Genomic DNA, 15124 nt, shown 5'->3' with positions numbered 1-15124 from the left:
ATTTAGTTTTAAATAGGAATAATTTATTTAAGTATAGTGTAGTGTTAGGTGTAATTGTAACTTAGGTTAGTTTTTATTTTACAGGGTACATTTCTCTTTATTTTAGCTAGGTAAGCTATTAAATAGTTAATAACTATTTAATAGCTATTGTACCTAGTTAAAATAAATTGAAAGTTACCTGTAAAATAAAAATAAATCCTAAGATAGCTACTATATAATAATTATTTATATTGTAGCTATATTAGGGTTTATTTTAAATGTAAGTATTTAGCTTTAAATAGGGTTAATTTAGTTCATAATAGAAATATTATTTATATTTATTTAATTAATATTTAAGTTAGGGGGGGTATTAGGGTTAGTGTTAGACTTAGGTTTAGGGGTTAATAATTTTATTACAGTGGCGGCGGTGTAGTGGGGGGCAGGATAGGGGTTAATAAATGTATTATAGGTGGTGACAGTGTAGTGGAGGGCAGATTAGGGGTTAATAAATTTAATATAGGTTGCGGCAGGGTCTGGGAGCGGCGGTTTAGGGGTTAAACTATTTAGTTGCGGCGAGGTGCGGGATCAGCAGGATAGGGGTTAATAACTTTATTATAGAGGGCGACCGTATAGGGGGGGCAGGATAGGGGTTACTAAGTATAATGTTGGTGGCAGCGGTGTCCGGGAGCGGCGGTTTAGGGGTTAATACATTTATCAGAGTTGCGGCAGGGTCTAGGAGCGGCGGTTTAGGGGTTAATACATTTATCAGAGTTGCGGCAGGGTCTAGGAGCGGCAGTTTAGGGGTTAATAACTTTATTGAGTTGGGGCTCCGGGGGCGCCGGTATAGGGGGGTAGAACAGTGCAGTTTAGTATGAGTGCTTAGTGACAGGCTAGCAATAAAGCTGGGAAAAAGCCGAAGAGCAGCGAGATCGGATGAGTGATAACTCTCACAGTCCGCTGCTCATCGCCCTGTACTTGGTGCGCGGCTTTTTGACAGCTTTATTTGATAACTTAGGCGAAATTTTTCAGGTCCGCGGCGGCGATGTGAGGCGAGCTTAGGCGGGCGTATTGGGCCGGCGAAGGCAGGAAAGTTGACACGTTGATAACTACCCCCCTAAGTATTTAATAGCTATTGTACCTAGTTAAAATAAATACAAAGTTGCCTGTAAAATAAATATAAATCCTAAAATAGCTACAATGTAATTATTAATTATATTGTAGCTATATTAGGGTTTATTTGATCGGTAAGTATTTAGTTTTAAATAGGAATAATTTAGTTAATTATAGGAATATTATTTAGTTTAATATAAATTATATTTATATTAGGGGGGTGTTAGGGTTAGAGTTAGGTTTAGGGGTTAATAACTTTATTATAGTAGCGGCGACGGTGCGGGCGGGAGATTAGGGGTTAATAATTGTAGGTAGGTGGCGGCGATGTTAGGGAGGGCAGATTAGGGGTTAATACTATTTATTCTATTGTTTGCGAGGCGGGAGTGCGGCGGTTTAGGGGTTAATACATTTATTATAGTGGCAGCGAGGTCCGGTCAGCAGATTAGGGGTTAATAAGTGTAGTTAGGTAGCAGCGACGTTGGGGGGCAGATTAGGGGTTAATAAATATAATATAGGGGTAGGCGATGTTAGGGGCAGCAGATTAGGGGTTCATAGGGATAATGTAGGTGGCGGCGGTGTCCGGTCGGCAGATTAGGGGTTAAAATGTTTTATTAGAGTGGCAGCAATGTGGGGGGGCCTTGGTTTAGGGGTACATAGGTAGTTTATGGGTGTTAGTGTACTTTAGAGCACAGTAGTTAAGAGCTTTATATTCCGGCGTTAGCCCATAAAGCTCTTAACTACTGAGCACAGTGTTATCTATATGTCAAAATGCCCTGCGCTAAGAGGCGGCCTTCAAGGGCTTAGAAATTAGCATATGAACCTCCTAGATTTAGCTTTCAACTAAGAATACCAAGAAAACAAAGCAAAATTGGTGATATAAGTAAATTGGAAAATAGTTTAAAATTACATGCCCTATCTGAATAATGAAAGTTTGTCTTGGACTAGACTGTCCCTTTAACACTGCATAACCAAGAGAAAGGTTTTGTGAAACCCTAAATGACTTTACAGTACTAAGCAGGATTATTCATGGGTGACACTGTGTGAAGTGCATAAGCTATTGTCTGTACAAGCAACAGCATATTAAAGAAGTTTTCATATAATATGATATTTAAAGCCTTAAATACAAGATTTAAAGTGTCTTTTTTTCCCTTACTCTGCACATTTTTTTTTCCAAAGGGTTATGGTTATTTGTATCGTTCTGCTGGGAACCTGCTGACCACAGTAATTACTGCACCTCTAATTTAATGGCTTATAAGCCACAAATGAAAAAGGCAATATTAAGGTTTATGTTAAGGTAATAAAAAAATGTGAAATCCTACAGTAGTTAAACATTTATTCATTTTATCTTTTTTACTTCATTATCAAACATTAAGAAAAATTAAAAATGCAACACTGAAAAAAATATACAATATAATACAAATAAAATTGATTTATCACAAGTTAAATAATGACCTGAGCTGAAGGAACATTTTTCTTCTACCACTCTATAGAGCGCATAAATAAAAGCAAAAAAGTAGAAAAAAAAACCATGTGTAAAGATTCAAATTGTGTCTTTAACAGCAAAACAGCATATTCTAGCTAATAGGTAAGAAAAATGATTCTCATATAGGGTCATTAGCTGGGTATACACAAACTCTTGGGTGAAATTTCAATCTGCTGAACTATAGTTGGGTTCAGACTGTAATGGACAGAGAGCTGGGTCTTATGTCGTTCTCTTGAGCTGGCCTTGGTTTTTAGCATTTAGTAAAGTATGCTCCAAGATGTACTGTGAAAACACACCATGTGTGGAAAGTAAGGATTGTTTTATAGAAACAGCTATAAAATAAAGTAAAAAGGCAAAATTACATTTTAGTTGGTGTATATATACAAATTAATTGGGGGTGGGCAATAAAATATAAACCCAGTATTTTTCTTACCAGTTTCACCAATTTCAATGCTATTTTTTCAATGCTTTGCAACTGATTCACTAAAGAAAGCAAAAGTGAAGCAGGTATCTATCTATCATCTATCTGTCTATCTATCATCTATCTATCTATCTATCTATCATCTATCTGTCTATCTATCTATCTATCTATCTATCTATCTATCTATCTATCTATCTATCTATCTATCATCTATCTATCATCTATCTGTCTATCTATCATCTATCTATCTATCTATCTATCTATCTATCTGTCTATCTATCATCTATCTATCTATCTATCTATCTATCTATCTATCTATCTATCATCTATCTATCTATCTATCTATCTATCTATCTATCATCTATCTATCTATCATCTATCTGTCTATCTAGCATCTATCTATCTATCTATCTATCTATCTATCTATCTATCTATCTATCTATCTATCTATCTATCTATCATCTATCGGTCTATCTATCTATCTATCATCTATCTATCTATCATCTATCTGTCTATCTAGCATCTATCTATCTATCTATCTATCTATCTATCTATCTGTCTATCTATCATCTATCTGTCTATCTATCTATCTATCTATCTATCTATCTATCATCTATCTATCTATCTATCTATCTATCTATCATCCATCTATCTATCTATCTATCTATCTATCTATCTATCTATCTATCATCTATCTGTCTATCTAGCATCTATCTATCTATCTATCTATCTATCTATCTATCTATCTATCATCTATCTGTCTATCTATCATCTATCTATCTATCTATCTATCTATCTATCTATCTATCTATCTATCTATCATCTATCTGTCTATCTATCTATCTATCTATCTATCTATCTATCTATCATCTATCTATCTATCTATCATCTATCTATCTATCTATCTATCTATCTATCTATCTATCTATCATCTATCTGTCTATCTAGCATCTATCTATCTATCTATCTATCTATCTATCTAGCATCTATCTATCTATCTATCTATCTATCTATCTATCTATCTATCTATATATCATCTATCTATCTATCTATCTATCTATCTATCTATCTATCATCTATCTGTCTATCTATCTAGCATCTATCTATCTATCTATCTATCTATCTATCTATCATCTGTCAACCTATCCTCAAAATCAGTATACAGTATGTATTTTATTAGGATTGCTTACTACTGAGTTAATTTTGGAGGGCCCCAAATAAATGTTGCACTAAAGCCCTTGGTTGAGTTGGTCCACTACTGAATCTGCTACACAGAATAACATAGTAACTGGTAAAGGTGGTAAGGCAGTAAAAATAAAAAAATGAATGGAAAGATCTTTAGATAAATGTTGCTCACTGAGTAAAAGCATAACCTAAGGACAGAGGGCAAAAGAGCAGGACTTGGAGGACATTCTAGTATCATCAGTATCACTGGTTTCAGAAGCTCCTAAATTACTTCTTGGCAGATGCAGCTTGGGAGCCCTTGCTGTGCAAAGCCATAACCTCTCTTACACCACAGAGGTGTCAGAGGTAAATCAACTCAGACTAATTAGAAAGGGAGAAGTTAAATCATCCCAGACTAATTGAAGGTTACCTAAATTACCCAGTAATGATTAGTTCAGGATGGTTAAAAAACCCTGCTTTTGTGCAATTGTCTGAGCAAGAACAAGGAGAAGGGTTACACGAGCACTTGCTTCTGCAATCTTAAATGCAGCCATTGGATGCCACCTCCTTCTACCCAAGTGTCAGAAGATAGGTTCCCCGGTTGGGAACCTTGGCTAGCCACAATTTATTAGGGGCTAGATTATGAGTGGAGCAGTATTTTACACTCCTGCTCATGAGTTAACTAAGCTAGTTGTAAGTTTTTTGTGTGGGTTGGGTAGCGTGAGTGAAATTTTTCCACACAAGTGCTTATCCCGATGAAAAAAAGTTTGAATATTGCGACTATGTTAGCATATTCCCCCATAAAAGTCAATCGAGCAAGAAAAGTGTGGGGACAAAACATACTCACGAGTAAATGCGATTGCGTTTAACCAAGTGCTCTAACCAGACATGAAATATGAATATTTTACACTCCAATGTCCTTCACATAGCAGAATATGTTCTATTTTTTCATAAATACATATTTCTAGATATATCTGATGGTTTTTGGTAAAATATATATCTGTACCTAAATAAATATACATGATTATATATAGGTATATACATATATGAATATCTATCTATCTATCTATCTATCTATCTATCTATCTATCTATATAGGAATATCTATTTAAAATACATAGAACATATTCTGCTATGTACAAAACATTGGAATGTGAAATATTTGCAGTAAATACACAGGATAAGACTTTATTAAAAATGAATATTGAATAAATATGCTTTAACAAGTTTTTATCTACTTGACTGCAAAGGGCTCCAATGCACTTATATAAATGTCTATATATGTACAGTATACATATTTATTTATGTGTTTATATGTCTATGTATCTCTATAAATATACACATATAAATACATATGTACACATATAATGAAGCACAGGTACGCCTGGGTAAAACATGTCATGTTTCAATCTGTGACTTACCCATGATTGTGGTTGAATAAACGTTCCATTTGGATTTTACTGCACTCCCTGTTGTCTGATAGCAGTTTCTTTCTTCTTGTTCCTGTATATATATATATATATATATATATATATATATATATATATATATATATATATATATATATATATATATATATATATATATATATATATATATATAAAAATATATATATATATATATATTTATATATATACATATACATATTTAGACATGTATATGTATGGATCTCTGTGTTAAAGGGGCAGTCAACACCAGAATTTTTGTTGTTTTAAAAGATAGATAATCCCTTAATTACCCAGTCCCCAGTTTTGCATAACCAACACAAATATAATAATACACTTTTTACCTCTGTAATTACCTTGTATCTAAGCCTCACCAGATTGCCCCTTATTTCAGTTCTTTTGACAGACTTGCATTTTAGCCAATCAGTGCTCACACCTCTGTAAATTCACGTGTATGAGTTCAATGTTATCTATATGAAACACATGAACTAACACCTTCTAGTGGTGAAAAACTTTCAAAATACATTTATATTAGAGGCGGCCTTCAAGGTCTAAGAAATTAGCTTATGAACCTCCTAGGATTAGCTTTCAACTAAGAATACCAAGAAAACAAAGCAAAATTGGTGATAAAAGTAAATAGAAAAGTTGTTTAAAATTGTATGCACTATTTGAATCATGAAAGTTTTTTTTGGCCTTGACAGTCCCTTTAAAGCCCTTTACAGTCCTTTTTTTTTTTTTTACCGTAGGACCTTGTATCTTTGAATTCTTATAACTTTTTTGTGCAAAATGTTTTAAAATCATTTTTCACAGATAGAGTTATTATGAGAGTAACTGTACATTTAAATTTATTTTTGTTGTGTTTTGTGACACTTTTTTGTCTTGCGTAACAGTTAACCAGAGCTGTGAGGTTGCGGTAATCATTCTAGCACAAATACGATTGTGCTCTTGCCTTCACATTTAGTTTCAACTTGTAATATGAGAGCTCCTTCTGATGCACGCAAACATGGACTTTTAGTGGTAGAGTTAAACAGAATAACACAGGAACTGATGAAGCTGGAGTGTGTTATGTATAATTTGTGTAGAAACAAGTTTACAGATTTGCAGTTCTGTCCTGTATAAGAAATCTCTTTGGCCCAGATATTTAAAACATCAACAGACAGATGAAAAACTGCCTGTTTCGGTTTGCCAGGCTCTCAGTCAGTCAGTCTGTCAATATATTCTAAAATAGTGGGCTGAACCTCGTTGTGCTGACGAGTGGGGATGTATCTCCCATACTATATAAATACGCTGACGTTGCTGAGCTGCGATGTAGGCAGCGGGGGGGGGGGGTCTGTCTCTAAAGCATGTTTACACAAAATAGACTGCGTCCATGAAAATGGGTACATTTAGCCACCAATCAGCAAGCTGTACCCAGGTTCTGAACCAAAGATGGGCCGGCTCATAAGCTTACATTTATTATTGTTATTCTTTATTTATAAAGCGCCAACAGATTCCGCAGCGCTGTCCAGTATCAAATAGGCATCGGCACCCACTGAAATGTATGGTAAAACGCCTTTCGACGATGCTGCCTTTAAATAGAACTGTCACCAGCTTTCTCGACCTTGCAATAGATGCCTTTTGCTGTAGCGTGAACTGGTTAATAGCAAAACATGTTGTAACCCTTCTTTTTTATTCAATTTCTCACAGCAACAACCTATATATTTCTATTAAAAAAATAGTGAAATATAGCCTAGTCGTTATTTTATACGTTATTATGGTCTTTAACCGACTGAAATAGTATTTAGAGGGTTTTTAAATACTCTAGATTAGGATCATTGCAATTTTTTTCAACAAGAATATGGTTTGAATATAAGAGGCAAGTGAATGCAAGTAGTTCAGGCAGCTTTTTGTTTTAGACAATGGTTACAGCAAATACTTTTTAAGGGCTATACTTTTTCTTGAACTATTTGCTAAAAGATTTATATTCTTATTTTTGTTGTCGGTGCTGAAATAAATTGCAGTCCTTTTCATTTCAATAGAACTTATCTCTTCTCCAAGGCCTTGGAGCATAGAGTTCTAAGCCTGTTCACTGATCCATGAAGCAGCCTCACTGCATATTAACTAGGAACCTTAACTATGTGCTGTCCTGGTATACTTAGTGGTAAATGAAGATTGTCCATCGAACACACTGAAATTTCTATTCTACTGTTGTTAAGAAAGTTTTTAATTGTAGTTAAGAGTGATAATAAACAGCATAGTATATGACTAGGTTTGGCAATGCAATGATGCTGAAATGAATTTCCCATTGACCCATCCTCTATTCATTTTACAGTTGCCTTAAATGTTATGGGTCATGTAAAACTACCTATAGTTGTTTCTGTCAGTGTGATGAATTGCATAGAGCTACAAAATAGACAACACTTCAAAGAAAATTATTCTGAGACTTTTGTCTTATCTGCTCTGCAGTCTTAGATATATTACCTTGTTAAAAAAAGTATTCTTGTCTTTTCCAGAAAGTAAATCACTTTTGCGCGCTAGCTATATAGTTTTTTTCCCCCCAGCTTTTTTGTGTGTGTCAGAAATAGCATTTGTATTACAATTTGCGCTTGCCGATTTAGCGTAACTGAGGAACTTCGCATAAAGAGTAGTGAGTTAAAAAAGTTGCATTAAACACAATATAAGTACATTTAAAAGCACAGTTACACTCATATAAACACTATCTGATAAAAATTATTTAAAAATTATTTAAAAAAGTTATTAAAAAATTATAAAGGCTCAAAGATATATGGTATAAGGCGTCTGACAAAAAAGGGCTCTAACATACAGTATATATATATATATATATATATATATATATATATATATATACATAGACATGTCTAAATATGTGCATGTATTTATGTGTTTATATGTTTATATATGTATTTACATAAGGACTAGTTCCTAGTACTAGATTGTACAGATTGTACCTCTTTAATAAATCTGTTGAAGAGACTGGTGGTGCTGCTCATTTTTGATGACTGTTATGTTAACACAATCTCGATATCTGAAGTCTAACTCTTTACGCGCATTGAGTTTTGCTTACGCGCAAACTTTTAATTTTCAACTTGTAATACTAGCACTTCCCGACTCGATCAAAATGTTAACTTCTACGGAAGTTAACCATTCGAGCAGGAGAGCTAAATAGCATACCACTTGTAATATAGCCCATATGTTGTTTGTGTTTTTACGATTCTCGCTAATATGAAAGTCTTAATACATTTTTACATATTTAAACACTTTTATCTTTGCAAACATAAACTCTTAAATAATTATTAAATTATGTGTCAAAGTAGAAAAATCTAACCAATGAGGAAAATAAATGTTACAAATTAGATTATTTTTTATAGCAGCCTTATCCCCTTCTCATATATTTATTTGTAACAAAATTTCTTATGTAAACTATTACTTTCTTAAAAGGAGTGTAAAGTCAAAATTAAGCAAATTTAAAAGCTCAATAGCGTATTCAGGGCCAGATTACAAGTGGAGCACTAAATATCGCTTTCATGAAAGCGATATTTGCGCTCCACTGTGTAATACCAGTGCACGCCAATGTGCATGCTCATGTTCATATTGCTAGGAAGCATTGTGCTCACAAGATCGTGCTTCCATAGGTTCCAATGGGAGCCTCTCTCTTATGCTGTCAGAGAAGGCATTAGAACCTAAGCGTAGCGAAGGGGTAAGTAGAGCAGCGAAGGCAGCAAATATAAATACATGTATATGATTATATATATATATTTAGGTGTTTATATGTGTATATACACATAGTAACACATAAATATATATTTATATAAGCATATACATATATGTTTACAGGGAATACACAATTCCCATAGACCGCAATGTAAAAGCACTTTATAGCGCCATTTTGTTTTTTCTAACACCCCACTCCTGCCAACTTTACCCCCAAAATACTGCCTAGTGCAGTTATGTTATTAAAAAATAAAGATGCTGCTATCTTGATTTTTTTAAATAAAATACACTATACTGTATTATGGAGCATTTGGGGCACATTTATAAAATTAACCAGAGATCTGATCTCCAGTTAATTTTGAAAGCACTAATTGCTACCACAAGCTTGCAGAAGCAATAACCAGCCACTTGTAATGACTGGTCAATTATGGTGCCCGCTAAATAGCAAACTTGCCCGTTTGTGGGCGTGCAATAATTTAGCACTCCACTTGTAATCTAGCCCTTAATATTCTTAATGCGTTTCACCAACATACAATAGTCTTTCTCAAAAGCTAGTTAGAAACAAAATCCTAAAACAGCTTTATTTGAGATTTTTTTTAAAGACAGCTCTTTTTGGGATTTTGTTTTTAACTAGCTCTTGAGAAAGACGATTGTTTGTCATTGAAATGTGTTGATCCCATTAAATACACTACAAAGCTTTTAAATTTGATCCTTGTTTGCATATTATCCAGAGTAAACATGTCTGCATACTGATAGACTCCCTGTGAGAATTTTCCTTTTAATGCATGCCTTTCTATATTACAGTAATAAATGTTTTATGTATTTTGACAGTATCTTGCAACATTTAGTTTGTGTAAGAAAACAGCAAGATCTGCAGGGGAAAAATATTTATAGAATACGACAGACCTAATGGAGACATTTAAGCTACACCCATTAAATGCCCCTGTTAAGCTCATTAGCAGAGGTGGGCAAATCAAATTTTACAATAAGGATAATAATACACTTTGATTTTCATATTTATAAAATTTCACAGCCTTTTTTACTTTTTCAGTGTAGTTATATCATGATTTCTACTGAGCACCCAAAATTGGTTCTTTCCTGCACAATTTCAATACAAATTTGAATTTTTGTATAAAAATACTATTTTTAATTGAACAATTTTGTTTCAATTTTCTGTGTGATTGAAAAATACAATTTTACTGCATAATTTTATTTCAATTAGTCATTTGTTCATTTTATACAATTTTAAAATTACTATTTATTGTGAGCCCAACGGTAATGTATGCATCGCATTCAATTCTTAAAAGCAGGGAGCACTCATTTGCGATACTCACTATTCATAAGGTAATAACTGCCTTTGTAGAATTAGGACACATTCTTCATAGTACTGGAGATATTTTTTTTTATAGAAGATCACAAGCCCAGAGAACTTTACAGAATCAGCCCCATGGCAAAAGTGAATGTATAATATTGCTATAAACAATGTTGCAAACACAGCTGCCAGGTAGCTAATGACACATGCACACTCCTGAGCTCACCTAGGATTAATATTTAACTAAGGATAACAAGAGAACAAAGCAAAATTTATACTAGAAGTGAATTGGAAAGTTTATAAAATGTCATGCTCTATCCAGTCAATTTAAGTTTAAGTTTTACTTTTCCATCCCTTTAAATTATTCTTAATATGGGGGGCGGAGCCAACTGCCGTTAAGACCAGACATGTTCTCATATAGCTCCTGCTTATGAGAGCAACTTTATGGTATATTATTTATCTATAAATTCTGAAACTTCTCTCTTTTGTTACTCTAAAGACTTCAGCTACATGTCTGGTCCTATTTCAGACTTAGAAACACGCTATATCCACAGACTTATCGATGCCAAGTACCTCTAAGTGAAGCGAGGCCACACGGTTTAAACGCCATCTTGCATTGTAAAATAACTATCGCATTTACTAATTTGCCTACCCGGCCAGAGATTAGCGGCTCTCTTACTCGCTATGGGGGCTTGCTACGCTGAAATACGATCCTGTCTCCTGGAATTGAGCCATCGCATGACCAACCACTTTAATTGTCTGAGAGATGCCATCAGAGGCGGCTCTACAAACACAGTGGCGTCTACTGCAGTAATGGAGGAGCAAGCGGCGCTTCAAACTACAACTACAGCCTACCCCCAGCAGGGTACTTCGTCAGTGCTAACATTCCAGACTCCAGTAGCTATCTCAACTTACATCTCGCAAGTGGCTGAGGGAGAAGTGTGTTCTGTGGAAGGGATAGGGCTACAGCTATCTGATGCACGATCGACTATATTCGCCTGGAGCGCATACACAGATGGTCCTAAGAGAGTGGCGCCACACCAATCGATCCGCATAGCCGAGCTAAACTTTCCACTTCATGTATGGACAGATCCCCACAACCCCTCAAGCCTGTGTCACAGAAGCGAAGTGCGAAGCCTGGGTAGCTGGTTCTATGAGTCTCTCACTGCAGAGCCGCTGCCGGGGACGGGAGGCACACCCGCTACCGGTATCGGTTAAAGCATAGTGCTACTTATAACAGCACAAACTGAATCGGGGAGTTTATGTGCTGAGACCTTTATCTGTACGGCACAACCGATGTTATAGCACCTCACGACTCGCACACTAAGCATATCCACACCACACATATTTAAGGTGGACATGATCCAGTCATACGAAAAGTAGACATTTACTAATGTTGGGAACTGTTTATGATGGCAGTGGGAGTGGAGGCATTTTCCTCCCCAGTTTAATTGGTTATGATATGTTTCTCCATCTCTTTACTAACCCATAACTTTATTTGGCTTTGCTACTACCTTTGAGCGCTTTTGGGACATTCAGGTGAAATACAGGGATCTTGATATGAGCTACAAACATAGCCTAGTGCTGGAAATTTCAACGCATGAAACAGATCATGGTTCAGAGACAGATGCCTACCTAGCTACTCCTACAAAAGTCGGAATGGGCTTGGCCTGAGAGACTTGATCCTTATTTCCTGCATCATACAGGACACTAATTATGCTTATTAGACTTGTCAGTTTATTGTTCAACCCTTAAGTGTTCAGTGTGTTTTACATTCTGTTCTGATTAGTGGCATGACACTATTTAGTAATCTTAGATATCCTTGTAAGCATTCAGAATTTTTTGACACCTCAGCTGGTATTCAGATAGGGTGCTCATTGCTTATTAGTTTCCTGTTTAAAGTCCCACCTGTAGCTATCACTGTTATTTAAAAGGTATTATATACCTTTCTCTCCCTAAAAAGTTAACTGTTGGGCAAGATTTTAAGCTGCAGGGTGCCTGTTTGAGTGCGTTTAGATGACCTGTGAATGCCCTGTTGCATATGTGTTATTCTCGCCAGCTGCCTTCAGACAATATGTTTACACAATACCAATATATATGTCCCAACAGTTTTTCACTACAGACTATGTTTTTATCTTGATCTGAGTTATAGAAGAGACATCTCGCTACTCCCTACATTTTAATTAGTACCCCTAGCTCTTTTAATTTCCCTTTTAGTTTAAACCTACACAGTAACTGACAAATTCTAAACTTCAGGAAACCATATTTAGATATGTTATTATTTAATCACGGATGTCATTTGGGTTACCGTAGTCCTGAACAGGCTAAAGAGTGGGCTAGCAGCTGATTTCTATGTGGTTCTTGAGAGTGAATGTTAGCCTATGTTCACCCTTATGTGTACACAGACCTTACAGTGTTACAAGGTCTTTCTATATGCCTTTCCCCAGAGTTGATGAGCTGCCTCATGGTACATATAGTGCTTTCATAGTTATCCTCATGAGGTCTGTAAAGTTAATCCTGGGACACACATTACTGCTTATATTTTATATACGCTATATATTCAGTGTTCAACGCTAGTTATAACATATGTTGAGCTGCTGAGGTATATGTTGATTTACATGGCCCCTTATCCTCTTATATATTAGCGCAGCAGGGTATTTATTGACTTGTATATGAAGCCTTCTATATTAATTATTCTCATGGTGGCCGTCTCATTTTTCAATTGTCTTACTCATTGCTGCTGTTTTATTACTCTGTGTACATCTATGATCATATAACTGTTGCACTCTGTGAAAGCCTTTACAATACTAGCTTCCTACACTCCCCTCACGGTATGCCATATAGCAACTTATATACTATTGATAGGCAGCTAATTGACACAAATATTTGGGACATATATTAAAATTACTAACACACGGTACAATTAGCTGGGACATCTTAAGGGGAGTTATTTCTACTGCCAGCAACATACTAGTTCATGAATCACTAACAGTAACTGGGTAACAAGTTTAAAACCTGTTCTATATTATGTTTAATAGTTATTGTTGTTTATAGTGGTGTATATGACCTCTCTCTGCTTAAATGCTGTGTTATATTCATATTTTTTGTTATCGGCTATCATCCTCTGTGACTGTATGATTGTCATCCCTAATTGATCTATGCTCTTGCTCACTTTACTAGCTCATAATAGTTGTCTTGATGAAGCCTCTCTCCTCCCTTTCCCGCCGGTACTTAATGCCTGCGGGTCATATCCCTTCTCCTTTTTCCTGCATCGCCTATAGGTGGCACTCCCCTAGGAGAGGGGCTCACCCAGAGGTACCCCAGGTCCCCAGACTCCAGCTTTTCTAACGTCCCCCCCTCCTCTAGATAATATATTATATCTTCTCAGGCTCCCACTATTGGAGTACAAAGGTGTTGATAAGTGTGATTTTGCTTATACTAAGTAATTATACTCTAGCCCCACCTAAATTTGCTTTTGGTAAGGACATACTAGCTGGCTCCGCCCTCCATTTCCCCCCCCCCACCTCCCTCCCTATTATATTTTGAGCGGCTCTTGCCCGCTGCATCCCCCTTCCCCATATAATTATAGAGTCACCCCCTCACTAGTCTTACCCTTATCTGAATAGATACCTTACGTTTCTTTGCATACAGCTAGGAGAGGACCATTTTGTTGTTTTTATTACATTTATTATACTCTAAAACAAAACCGAAGTCTCTTTAAGTGATAGCCCACATTTTATGGAAATGTTTGAGATATTAGAATATATTGTCTCCTAATTATGCTTTGTATACATTGTCTTGTGAATGTTTTGAGACATACCCTATACTTTGTATTGATCTATGACTTCAATAAAAAAGATTTATAAAAAAAAAAAAAAAAATATTCTTAATATTATTTTAAACTAAATTCTCTGGTCTTTCTCAAAAGATTCCAAAATGCTTAAATGGAAAATGTCAGTCAAAATAAAAAAAATCACTTTTGGATAGAAGTAATATTGAAATACACATATATTAAAAAATGCTTCTAGTGAAAAATCTACCATTGTTTGAGTGATACCCCTTTCTCTATATTGGTGCACATAGAGTGTATTTAAAGATACTCTGTTCCTTGTATACAAATACCACTCCTACACAGAAAGCAAGTGGTCGCTTGCAATGTGTCAGCTATGACACAAACTGAACTTGTTTCTAGAGCTGGGGAACCATTTAGAGGTATTGTAAGTTGACATGAGAAGAGGACAGGATGCTTCTATGAGGTTGTAATTGCCGGAGGAACCTATGTACTGTGATAAAAAACAAATTGCATTATATTGTTTTTCTGTCCTATTTTGCACATGTCACTGGCAGGGCCGGATTGGCCTACCAGGATACCAGGAGATTTCTCGGTAGGCTGCAGCAACTGGGGCTGGAAAGCTACAATTTAAAGGGGTGATTAATGGATGTAATTGTGTTTTAGGGTGCATATATAATATCAATCTGGCATTTTTATTTAATGCAAA

This window comes from Bombina bombina, chromosome 6, assembly GCF_027579735.1.
Source record: "Bombina bombina isolate aBomBom1 chromosome 6, aBomBom1.pri, whole genome shotgun sequence".
Classification (NCBI taxonomy): Eukaryota; Metazoa; Chordata; class Amphibia; order Anura; family Bombinatoridae; genus Bombina; species Bombina bombina.
The sequence above is the reverse complement of the archived record's forward strand: the minus strand, read 5'-3'. Positions refer to the sequence as shown.